Source organism: Rhincodon typus, chromosome 10, assembly GCF_021869965.1.
Source record: "Rhincodon typus isolate 14 chromosome 10, sRhiTyp1.1, whole genome shotgun sequence".
NCBI lineage: Eukaryota > Metazoa > Chordata > Chondrichthyes > Orectolobiformes > Rhincodontidae > Rhincodon > Rhincodon typus.
This window is the reverse complement of record NC_063341.1, coordinates 59,681,360-59,693,678: the sequence shown is the minus strand read 5'-3', so window position 1 is coordinate 59,693,678 and position 12,319 is coordinate 59,681,360. Positions and strand designations below refer to the sequence as shown.

Below are 12,319 nucleotides of genomic sequence, written 5' to 3'. Positions count from 1 at the left end.
AAATACCCTAAATTAATCTAGTCCCATTTGCCAGCATTTGATCCACATCCCTCTAAACCCTTCCTACTCATGTACCCATCCAGATACCTTTTAAATGTCTCCACCACTTCCTCTGGCAGCTCATTCCATACTGTGTGAAAACGTTGCCCCTTAGGTCCCTTTTATGTCTTTTCACTCTCATCTTAAACCTATGCCTTTAGTTTTTGACTCCCCCACCCTGGGGAAAAGACCATGTCTATTTACCCTATCCATGTCCCTTATGATTTTATAAACTTCTAAAAAGTCACCCCTCAGCCTCTGACGCTCCAGAGAAAATAGTCTCAGCCTATTCAGCCTCTCCCTATAGCTCAAACCCTCCAGCCCTGGCTACATCCTTGTAAATCTTTTCTGAACCCTTTCAAGTTTCACAACATCTTTCCTATAGCAGGGAGACCAGAATTGAACACAATACTCTAAAAGTGGCCTAACCAATGTCCTCTACAGCTGCAACATGACCTCCCAACTCCTATACTCAATGCACTGATCAATAAAGGCAAGCGTACCTGTCTACCTGCGACTTTACTTTCAAGGAACTATAAACCAGCACTCCAAGTTCTCCTTGTTCAGCAACACTCCCCAGGACCTTACCATTAAGTGATAAGTCCTTCTCTGATTTGCCTTTCCAAAATGCAGTACCTAAATTAAACACCATCTGCCACTCCTCAGCCCATTGGACCATTTGATCAAGGCCCCAGTGTACTCTGAGGTAACCTTTTTCGCTGCCCACTACACCACCAATTTTGGTATCCACCTGCAAACTTAATAACTATACATCTTTTGCTCAGATCCACATCTTTTATATAAATGACAAAAAGCAGCTATATATTGATAATTTCAGATTTGTAATACTTAACCATTGCTAATGGATTTTTGTAATTTGTGCTACTCCACGTGTCTGGGCTTGACCACATGCTCTAATTACCTGTGCCATGTTGCTAGAATTAATTGTGATGTGTGCTTTGTAATGAAATAAGGCTTTGCAGAGTGAATATAAGAGGTTAGGTAGACGGTTAAAAAAAACCATCAAAGTACTAATCTCTGGTTTACTTCCGGTGCTGAGTTCCAATAAGGAAAGAAATAAAGGATAGGGAGATTAATCAATGGCTGAAGAGATGGTGCAATGTGCAGGGTTTCAGTATTTTGGATCACTGGGATTACTTTTGGGACAGAAAAGATCTGTTCAAAAAGAATGGGTTTCACCTGATCTGGAAAGGGACCAATATCTGATGGGGAGATTGGTTAATTCGAACTCAGGAGCCTGTAAACGTTTAGAAAGCGGGGGTGCTGCTGTCTAATTAACAGTGAAAATAGAAAGAAAGCTAAGGTTGGTTCTGAATAGAAAAGAACAAGTTAATTAGAAAAGACAAGAGCAAGTCTGAGAACAAGGTAAATCTGAAAAATTAAACTGCATTTATTTCAATACAAGATATCTTACAGGTAAGGCTGATGAATCAGGGCATGAATGGGAACATGGGACTGGGATGTCATAGCTATTAGAGAAACTTGACTGATGAAAGAACAGGACTGGCAGCTCAATGATCTTGGTTTTAGATGTTATAGGACTGTTAGAAAGAGAGACAAGAGAGAAGGGGGAGTGGCATTTTTGATGAAGGAAAGCATTACTAAGATAAGAGTCTATGGTGTTAGAGGCAAGGTACTAGCATGGAGAGAAGATTGGCTGTCTGGCAGAAAGCAGAGAGTGGAGGTAAAGGGTCCTTCTCAGAATGGCAGCTGGTGTTCCACAAGGGTCAGTGTTGGGACCATAACTTTTCATTTTATACATTAATGATCTAGATGAAGGAACTGGGGGCATTCTAGCTACATTTGCAGATAATACAAAGATAGGTGGAGGGACAGGTAATATTGAGGAGGTGGGGAGGCTGCAGAAGGACTTAGACAGGTTAGGAGAGTGGGCAAAGAAGTGGCAGATGGAATACAAAGTGGGAAAGTGTGAGGTCATGCATTTTGGTAGGAAGAAATGAGGCGAGGACTATTTTCTAAATGAGGAGAAAATTCAGAAATCTGAAGTGCAAAGGGACTTGGGAGTCCTCATCCAGGATTCTCTGAAGGTTAACTTGCAGGTTGGGTCAGTAGTTAGGAAGGCAAATACAACGTTGGCATTTATTTCAAGAGGACTAGAATATAAAAGGAGAGATGTGCTTCTGAAGCTTTATAAGGCTCTGGTGAGACCACATTTAGAGTATTGTGAGCAATTTTGGGTCCCATATCTCAGGAAGGGTGTCCTGGCCCTGGAGTGGGTCCAGGGAAGGTTCACGAGAATGAACCCAGGAATGAAAGACTTAACATATGAGGAACATTTGAGAACTCTGGGTCTATATTCGTTGGAGTTTAGAAAGATGAAGGGAGATCTAATTGAAACTTACAGAATATTGAAAGGCCTGGATAGAGTAGATGTTGGAAAGATGTTTCCATTAGCAGGGGAAACTAGGACCTGAGGGCACAGCCTTGGAGTAAAGGGAAGACCCTTTAGAACGGAGATGAGGAGAAACTGCTTCAGCCCGAGAGTGGTGAATCTTTGGAATTCATTGCCATAGAAGGCTGTGGAGGCCAGATAATTGAGTATATTTAAGACAGAAATGGATTGGTTCCTGATTGCTAATGGGATCAATGGTTACAGGGAGAAGTGGGAGAATGGGGTTGACAAACATATCAGCCATGATTGAATGGCGGAGCAGACTCAATGGGCCAAATAGCCTAATTTCTGTTCCTATGTCTTATGGTCTTACTACTGTAATTAGAGAAGATATTTCTGAGGGATCATTTAGTGAAAATATATGGGTTGAAATTAGAAATAAGAACGGGATGATCACCTAGATGGAATTGTACTTGGACTTTAGTAACGTCTTTGACAAGGTTCACATGGTAGACTAAATAGTAAAATTAGATCACATTCTTCAAGATGAGCGTGCCAATTGAATACAGGATTAACTTGACAGTAGGAGATAGCGGGTGATGGTGCATGGTTGTTTTTCACCGAGACCTGTGACTAACGGTGTTATACAAAGGGATCAGTACTGGGTCCACTTTTGTTTGTCATTTCTATAAATTATTTGGATGAGAATACAGGAGGTATGGTTAGTAAATTTGCAGGTGACACCAAAATTGGTGGTATAATGGACAGTGAAGGTTATCTAAGTGAAGGTTATCTTGATCAATTGGATTGATGGGCTGAGGAGTGGCAGATGGAGTTTAATTTGGATATAAACAATGTGTTGCATTTTGGTAATACAAAAACAGACAGGACTTATACAATCAACGTTAGGGCCCTGGGTAATGTTATAGAACAGAAAGACCTAGGGATTCAGGTACATAATTCTTTGAAATTTGCATCACATGCAGGGTGGGTGGTTAAGGAGGCATTTAGCACGATTGCCTTCATTGCTCAAACTTTTGAGTATAGGCATTGGGATGCCATGTTGAGGTTGTACAGGATGTTGGTGAGACCTCTTCTGGAGTACTGTGTCCAGTTCCGGTCACGCTGTCATAGGAAGGGTATTATAAAGCTGGAGAGGGTTCAGAAAAAACTTTACCAGGATGTTGCCAGGAATGGAGGGTTTGAGAATTTAAAATAGGCTGAAAAGACTAGGACTTCTTTCACTGGAGCACAGGAGATTGAGAGGTGGCCATATTGAGTTTTATAAAATCGTGAAGAATGACAAGAATCTTTTCCCTAGGGTGGGGGAGTTCAATAGGAGGGGGTATATTTTTTAAGGTGAGGAGAAAGATTTAAAAAGCACATGAGGAGCAACTTTTTTTTTACGCAGAGAGTGGTTTAGTGGAATGAACTGCCAGAGGGTGTGGTGGATGCAGGTACAATTACAACGTTAGACGATGAATAGGAACGGTTTGGAGGAATATGAGCCAAACTCAGGCAAATGGGACCAGTTTAGTTTGGGAACATTGTCAGCATGAATTGGTGGGACCGAAGGATCTGTTGCCATTCTGTATGACTATGAAATACAATACTTTGTCACAAGACACACGTGACAATAAATAAATAAATCAAATTAGCAGCAATAACCTTGAACCCAACCATTTTTGAGCTGAATCATTTCCGTACTTGAGCCATAATTTATTTTTTTCCATACACATGACCGAGAAATGAGCACTGAGATATGCCACGAAATGTATGGAGAACGGCATGATTCAGTCGGCAGTTGTACATCTGGAAGTGGAAAATATGACCAACTTCTTTTTTTCCCCCTGATTGCCGGAGTGAGTGAGCTCCCAGCCCTTGTATAAATCTTTATTTTTCACATCGGTTAGTCACAAGTTGTCAATAACACGGCCGCTCTGAGGTCGCGTCTTTAAACACTCCCCCCCCCAATTTACAGTTCAACAAATGAATGTTCAGATTACCATCGCTGTTACCCCCCACCCACTCTACTGATCTCATCTCTCCATCCAACCGGCAACTCCCTGCTCTCGGCTTAGGGGCTGGCTCTCCATCAGCTGATCGAAGGGTTGGGCCAGACAAGTTAACTTTGGGACTGTCTTTCCTTTCTCTGAAGCTGCGGCAAGTGTGAGAGTTCTTGGTGAGTGAGTCCCCGGTAAGAGCCGAGCCCGTTCTAGAGTGGGTGGTGAGCAGGGCTGACGTTAATATTATTTACTGTTTGTTTGCTGCGTGAAGAGTGAGGAACTAACCGCGTTATGTTCGGGGCTGATCAAATGATCGCAAAAGTGCAACAAGTAGCCTTCAAAAATGGGGGGGTTCCTCTCTTTCTGGCCACTAAACCTAAACGCGAGTGCTCGCTGTAACCCAACTCCGCTTCAAATCTAAGAAACCGATCTTTCTGAGCAGTTATGACTGTTTGTTTCTGACTTCCATGTGCTTATTTGGACTGAGGCGTGTGTGTTTTTGTGCCGTTTTGTAAGGATTAGGTTTTCCAACAGGGTTTATTTAGTGCCTCTAACTGTGTGTCTCTACGATGGCTTGAAGGGACTTTAGAAAAACGTTCCTTTTTCTTGAATACTTGAATGCAATTTGTCACTCACTTCCGGCCTTTAATATCCCGGCTGAACTTTCTGAAGATACTCCATTCATCTTTTATTTTTGAAGCACCTCCCTTTCCTTCATTGCTGCAAATATGATAAAACACTTGATCTTCAGGCGTGGGATTGGCAGGGCCACACACCCAATTGGTTTTGGCTAAGGCAAGAAATTCCTGTTTGGGGAGAATTGTTCAGAAGAGCTTCAGTGATGCTATACTTGTTAGTTGGACTGGGGAAAACTTTTTTAAATGTCTCTCTGAATCCCACAAGGTTACTGATATTTGCCCATCCAAAACCTGAAAGGCTTGAGTTAGTCATAATTCTTGACAGTTGAAAGTCAGTTTGGATACCTTGAGCTCTCCCAGCTCAGTACACACCAATACTCTTCACTGCTGCCGTTTAAATTTCCTGATTTATTTTCTGAGTACAAACTAATTTGTCAATGTGTTACCAATATCTTCAATAATGGGGAATATGTGCCTTTGGATTTGTGACTGGATATTTTCCCCACTTTTGTTCACTCATGGGGCTTGGGTGTCACTGCTGGCCAGAATACAGGGCCTGTACCCAGCTCACCTTGAAGGTGTTGGTGAGCTGACGCTTTGAACTGTGACCGCCTGTGTGTTGTAGACAGACTCTCAATGACCTTGGGGAGGGGATTCCAGGATTTTGACCCAGTGAATGAAGGTGCGGTGATTTTTTTTTTCCCCTGCAACTCGGGATGATGAGTGGCTTGGAGTGGAACTTGCAGGTAGTGGTGTTTCCCAGGTATTTGCTGACCTTGGCCTTCTAGATAGAAGTGGTCCTGCATTTGGAAGGTGCTGTGTCAGGATATTTTGAATTTCTGCAGTGTGTCTTGTAGACAGCATGTGCTGAGCTTGTATATGGATGGACTCTATTTGGTGCAACAATAGAGCTCTTAAAAATAATGCAACAAGTCCTGGTTTAAAATTTAACTGCTGATCCCCAAGTGATTAGCACTTTTCCCTTTTGTTCTCAAGCACATAATGCCAGGAAATTGCACAAAAAAACACAGCACTAGATTGGCCTTGATGTATTATGTCCAATCTGGGCCAAACACTGTGGGTTTCAGGGATGAGGGGAATTAGTTACATAACTGCAATTGTGTTCCCTGGATCAGAGATTTTAAAATGAATGATTTTAGATTTGAAGGTGATCTTGGCACAAAAACTAGGCCACTGGTTTAAAAAGAACCAAGGTGACATGAGGGAAAGCCTTTTTTTCATCTGAGATTAGGATTTGATGTTTACATTGCCTGATGGGATGGTGGATATGGACTCAGCAGCAGCCTTCAAAAATTGAATAAATATTTGAACAAGAAAATGCAGGTATTCGAGAAACAAACAGGGGAGTGAGGTTAACTGGATTGTTCTGCGCTTTATCAGAGGTGCCTGACTTTAAACTGCTCTCGTGTTATTCTAGGCTGACTTGAGCACAAGAGGAAATTCTGGTTTGTGGAGATCCTTACTCTCTCTCCATTGAATTGAGGTGTAACTCTAAATTTAAAAATCAGGATTAAATTAAAATCAATTCAAATCAAATTCTGCCCCTCCCCCAGATGAATTGTTTGGTCTTGGCCATTACAATTGTACAACTGGACTCCATAGATTTCAGCCATCTGATGTCTAGCCACACTTCTGATGGAATGTATATTTGTGGGCAAGAAATGTGCTCTTGTGCTATAGTAGTATCCTTTCCTCTGGTCCAGGAGGCCTGATGTTGCATTTCATCTTGTTCCAGAGAAATGTAATTCAACAAATTGATTAGAAAATGTTTCCTCGGGATGGGGTTCATGGCAGTGATAGCTGAATAACATTCTCTCGCCTTTGTGTGCCCTAGTCAGTGTGAAGTATCAGATGTTCAGACATGGAATTAATCAACAAGAATTGGCTGAATAAAAGTAGAAAATTTAAAGTGAGTTCTTACCCCTCCTCCTCTTTCACCTATATGCTACATAATACAATTGCTTGTAGTTCAGATTAGTTTTGAAGTATTTTCAAAGGCCCCGTTATTAACTATCCTTGAATGTTGTCATGCACTCACATTGGTCAACGTCTCATCCTAGGCATGTTCTATCCTACCTGCAGGACAGACTTGGGTGTTAGCACAGTTGAGGAAGTAACCCTCTGTCCTCAATGCTAACTCCTGGAGGGTATCTGGGCAAGGAAACTTCTAGAATATAACTATTCCCATGAGGCCCTCATGGCCATTCACAACAGCAAAGTTATATTTTTATGATGCCATGTCTAACACTTTTTTTTTCACATTTCCATTAAGTCTTTTTCAATGAGTAGGTTGCTAAGGCATACCAAACAAGGATTTGAGCAATCTTGCAACAAAAAGACAAGTCAAAACTCTGCAGTCCTGGTACATCTAGTTATGAACAGTGGTAATTAAACAGCTAACTGGAAGAAACTGGTTCTAGAACCAGTTGCATGTTGAATTCTAATGTTGCACAGCACATCAATGAAAAGAGGCTGAAGTTATTACAACCACCTTCAACCCAAATTGCTGAGTAGATGGTCCTCCTCAACCTGCTCCTGAGGTCCCTGCCATTACAAAAACCAATCTGAAGCAAATTTCATGAACTGTGCTCTTAAACTACTAGAATGCACTACAAGGAATCAAAGACTACCACTGTATTCCATCTGTAGTACAGAAAACTTGTGCTCCAAAACAAGTAGTACCTGTGGCCAAGCAAATTCAATAGTTACTGCACTTGTCTACCCAACAAAATGAAAATTACCCATGTAGATAGCCATGTCAACAAACAGCAGAACAAATCTAATTACCTACCCATTAGCTAATGCTCAATCATCAGTGTTACAAGTATCATTGACAGTGCTGTCAAGTGGCACTTGTTCAGCAATAACCTGATCAGTTGGGCTTCCACCAGAAACCACTTGACTACAAACCTCACTTACAGCCTTGGTTAAAATCAGAGCTGAATTCTAGAGGATATTGATTGCATTTGACAGCCAGAGGTGTAACTGAAATCAGTAGCTGGAATTGAACCTTGCACAAGGTGTTGTTGGAAGGGAAACACTTCAACCATTTATAATGGTGCAGGAACTCTTCAGAAGAATCTTGGGCTATACATCTTCAGCTGCTTCATCAATGACCATTCATTAAGCACAAAGCCTGAATAGAGATGTTTGTTGTGGTGGTGACATCCATTTGTAACATGGTCAAAGTGGTCCAGGCAACAAGAAACGAGCAACATTCAGGCTTAGGCTGATATTTCGTGCAAATGTTAAGTCACGTTTGAATGTAGGGAACTAACTTTTTCTAAGAATTTAACCACCTCTTCCTTGACATAAGCAGTGTTAACATTTCCTCACCATCTATATCCTGGGGTCACCATGTAAAGAATAGCTTTCTGTGGCCAAAAGCACAGACTGAGGGGTTGGGGAATTTGTGAACAGCTCCTTTTCCTGACAGCCTCACCACTGTGTAGAAACCAGCAGAGTATTCTTTTTGCTTGGGTCAATTCAGTTCTAAAACTCACTTTGTCCTGATGGTGTAGAATTTAAGTTTACACTTTTTAAAAATACATTCACACCCTCCATTGGCACATCTTGGTAGCAACTTGCCAAAACTCCTCTGATAGCAGCTTTTCAAAAATGCAACATGTTTTCTGATCTGTACTTGGAGTTCTTTCTTTAAAGTTACTTGTATTCATGCTGCTTTAAGTGGCAAAGCAAATGTTATATTTGAAACTTAGTACTTCTAGCAGATGAAGGATCTTGGTTGTTTCGAAAGACATGAATAGCTTATGAATTGAGTTCTCTCTCATGGCCTGATCAAAACCTTGGATGCATGTTGGATTAGAGACTTAATTTACATTAAGTACTTGTGGCAAATAACAATGTTACTGTTGAGACATAAACATTTGTTACAACAAGACTTTTTGAGAAATAATGGGTCTTTGTGATTGAAGAAAAATTCAGAACTGCCTGCCTTCAGGAAAGGAATACTAAAGTGTATTTCTGTTATCCCTGAAGGAAGATTAACTTTAGTATCTCATTCAAAAGATGATTCCTAGATGCCCATGATTTGAGAAGTTGATTGAATGCATACATTTTATCAACCTAACGGAGAACCAGAAGCAACTTGGTAGTGAATAGGTCATGACTGATATTCCACTAATGAATTTGAAGAGGTAATCAGAGGAAAGTCTGAAGTTTTCAACTCCGTAGAGTTGAGGACAAATTATTGACCTGTTTTAAAAATTGCCTCCAGCACTGAATACAGCAGGTGATCTCTCAATATGAACACTTGCTTCCCCTCAAAGGACTGTACTGGGCTTCAACTAGTCACCAGTATTTATATGTGACTTTGCATAGGAAACCGCATTCAAGTTTGCTGAAACAATCAGCAATGTAGACGCAAGTCTAAATTAGATATAGATTAACTGAACAAAACTATAGTGAGTGGATTTCAACTTGGACTAGTTGGTTTATCCTCCCTTTGGATCTAAAGGATAGACTGGGGCAACTTGAATGAAGAAGCTAAACAACTGTAGGAGAAAATCTAATTAAGGGAGTATATCTTAAACTGGAGATATGCCTTGAAACACTTCTTCCACCTTTTCTATACATGTGGATTGTAGCTCTTTGTTTTAGTTTTGAAAAAGCACTTGATAGGTTAATTAAACTCTTTTAAACTGGAGATTTGGCTACCAAAAGTCTGTAAAAGACCATAAATGATCTGAGGCAAAGATAGGTATCTGGAGCTAAGATTTCAAATGAAAGGTGACCCAGGCTTGGGGTCAAGTGAACTACTTGTGCTTCAATGTTCCAACATTGATCACTGAACATGTCCTAAGTACTTTTTTCTATGGCCATATTCTCTCATTGCATTAAATTCTCAGGACCCAAATTGGTCTTAGAATATTGTTGGTTCAGTCATATTGGGGAAATGCTATGGATGCTAGAGATTTGAAGCAAGAAGTGCTGTTCTCTAACACTGAGCTAAGTTTTTTTTTAAACATTTTTTGACTAAATCAGTTGTATCATTGGTATCATGGGGCTAAACTGGCAGTGCTCACCATTGGTGAAATTGATTAAATTGGTGGTTAGAGTCAGAATTAATTGGCTGTGAAGTGCTTTTGGAATGATGTAAGGGTGTGGGTGCTAGACAAATGCAAGTTGGAGCCAAAAAATCCATTAGGATCTCCCTTTTTGATTAGGTGTCTGTTACTCTTTCCTAGTTAAATTCAATTTTCACTAAGTAGAAAGTAATTTCAAATTTTTGAAGATTCAATTTCCATTAAGGCCAGCAGGTCTTGAGTATGAAATTGTTATCATCTTTTGGAAGCCCTAAACTTCTGGCTTTGGGGATTATACTTCCTCCCTTACAACAAGTGGGTGTACCTACAGCAATGGACTGCTGTGATTCAAGAAGGCAACTCACCACTGCCTTGAGGGTAACTAGGGACAGGCAGCTATGTCCCATGCCAATGTTATTCACATTCACATAATCTTTTGGATGTAAAACAGTGGGGTCTTGGCCTGTTTCTGGATTCAGACAGTATTAATACTAGTCTCCTTTTTAGATGAGAGATAGGGGAAGGTAAGAGGTGGATGAGTTGCATTACTAACTAGGGAGAATGTCACAGATGCACTCGGGGAGGGCATACTGGAGGTTTCGTCCACTGAAGCAATATGGTAGAGCTCAAAAATAAAGACTGCTGCAATCACTCTGATTAGTATTGCACTATAGGGCCCCCCAACAGTCAGAGACATTAAGGAACAAATATGTAGGCAGATTATGGAACGATGCAATAACAACAGGGTTGTCATAGTTAGAGATAGTAGGAACTGTTAATGCTGGAGAATCTGAGGTAACAAGGTGTAGAGCTGGATGAACACATCAGGCCGAGCAGGAAAGCTGACGTTTCGGGTCGAGACCCTTCAGAAAAATCAAAGCGTTGTTATAGTGGGTGATTTTCCCCAGTATTGACTGGGACTCCCTTTAGAGGCTTACATGGGGCAGAATTTGTGTATCCAAGAGTTTCTTGAAACAGTATGTGGACGGGCCACAATGGGCCTTGTATTTGCTAATGAGCCTGGCTAGGTGACTGACCTTTCAACGGGAGGGTGTTTTGGAAACAGTAATTGCACTCAAGTTTTAAGATAAATAAGCCAGGACCTTGTGGGAAGGTACTGAATTGGGGGAGGGCAAATTATGTCAGCATTAGTCAGGAGCTAGTGAGTGGTAACTGGGAGGAGCTGTTATCAGGCAATCCCACATTTGATATGAGGGAGGCATTGGCCTACTAGTGTTATCGCTGGTCTGTTAATCCAAAAACCTAAGTAATATTCTGAGGATCTGGGTTTGAATCTACCAAGGCAGATGGTTGAATTTGAATTAAATAATACTTAGCATTGAGTCTAATGGTGAGCCCAAAACCATTGTCAATTGTCAGAAAACCCCCTTTGGTTCATTTCTTTTAGGGAAGGAAACTGCCATCCTTATCTGCTTAATGTGACTCCAAACCCACAGCAATGTGGTTGACTCTTACCTGCCCTCTAATTAGGGAAGAGCAATAAATAGAGCCTAGTCAGAGTCGCCTATGTCCTGTAAAGTCACTTTTTAAAAAGTTGGAGTTGTTTCACGACCTACCTATCAAAGTTCACGACCCAGCATATTCCAGTAAAGAGTAAGGACAAGGATGGCAAGGTAAGGGACCATTGGATAATGAGGGAGATTCTGAATTTCTTCAAAAGGAAAGAAGAAACACCTGTAAGGTTTAGGAAGCTAAAATAGGACAGGACACGAGGAATATAAAGTGGGAAAGAAGTCGATCAGGGAATTGGAGCAAGAAGGGGTTATGAAATAACCTTGGTGAGTAGGATTGAGGAGAATCCCAAGGCATTCTATACATGCATTGAAGTTCAAGTCCATAGCTCCCTGAAAGTGGCCACACAAGTATATAGTGATTAAAGAAGGCATATGGCATGCTTGCCTTTATTGGCTGGGGAATTGAGTACAAGAGTCAGGATGTCATGTTGCAGCTTTGTAGGATTTGGTTAGGCCACATTTGAAGTACTGTGTTTGATCTGGTCACCATGTTACAAGAAGGATGTGAAGGCTTTGGAGAGGGTGCAGGAGAGGCTTGCCAGAATGCTGCCTGGATTAGAGGGTATGAGATTTAAGGAGGGGCTAGAAAATCTCAGGTTGTTTTTCTTGAGTGGCAGAGGCTGAGGGGAGACTTGCTAGATGCCTGTGAAATTGAGATGCA

At 41.1% G+C, this 12,319-nt stretch overlaps 1 protein-coding gene across 6 annotated transcripts in view; it reads left to right on the top strand.

The window, feature by feature from the left end:
* Window positions 1-4,346: 4,346 nt before the first annotated feature.
* The window catches only part of LOC109927895 (elongation of very long chain fatty acids protein 1), a 68,476-nt gene continuing 60,503 nt past the window's right edge, over window positions 4,347-12,319 (top strand). For 3 of the 6 annotated variants that reach the window (XM_048602213.1, XM_048602211.1, XM_048602214.1), the window contains exon 1: window positions 4,354-4,595. The gene's annotated coding sequence lies outside the window, so the exon portion shown is untranslated. Of the gene's footprint in view, window positions 4,611-12,319 lie in introns of all 6 variants that reach the window. The other 3 variants (XM_048602215.1, XM_020527917.2, XM_048602217.1) reach the window with 2 other exon arrangements.